Raw genomic sequence first — 565 nt, forward strand, 5'->3', positions numbered from 1 at the left:
AACAGGGAGGGAGAGAGCCAGCAACAGGGAGGGAGCGAGCGAGCGACAGGGAGAGAGGGAGGGAGGGAGAGACAGAGAGGGAGGGAGCGACAGGGAGGGAGGGAGGGAGCGAGTGACAGGGAGGGAGGGAGAGAGAGAGAGCAACAGCAAGGGAGGGAGACAGAGAGCGACAGGGGCAGGGGCTGGTGTACAGGGGGACGGAGGCCAAGGAGCCAGATGCAGGGCGGGGGGACAGGTGGACGGGGGACAGGGAGCCAGAGGATTACAGAGTTAAGTGAGGGACTCGAAGGGAGAGAGGAGGACATGGAAGAGGGGGCAGAGAGAGAGAGAGAGAAAGTGGGTCAGAGATCGAGAGGTAGAGACGAGGAAACAGAAGCAGAGTGAGAGGTGAGAGCGAGGGGGGACGAGAGAGACAAAGGGGACAGAGCGGGATGGGGAGAGAAATAGAGAGGGGGAGGGGGATGGAGAGAGGGAAAGAGTGTGATAGGGGATTAGGGAGAGGTGGGGTCAGAGAGAAAAATACAGAGTGGGAGATGGGGTTCGCACAGGCAGAGGGTGAGAGAAG

Source organism: Rhincodon typus, unplaced genomic scaffold (assembly GCF_021869965.1).
Source record: "Rhincodon typus isolate 14 unplaced genomic scaffold, sRhiTyp1.1 hic_rhity00000063, whole genome shotgun sequence".
In the NCBI taxonomy this organism is placed as follows: Eukaryota; Metazoa; Chordata; class Chondrichthyes; order Orectolobiformes; family Rhincodontidae; genus Rhincodon; species Rhincodon typus.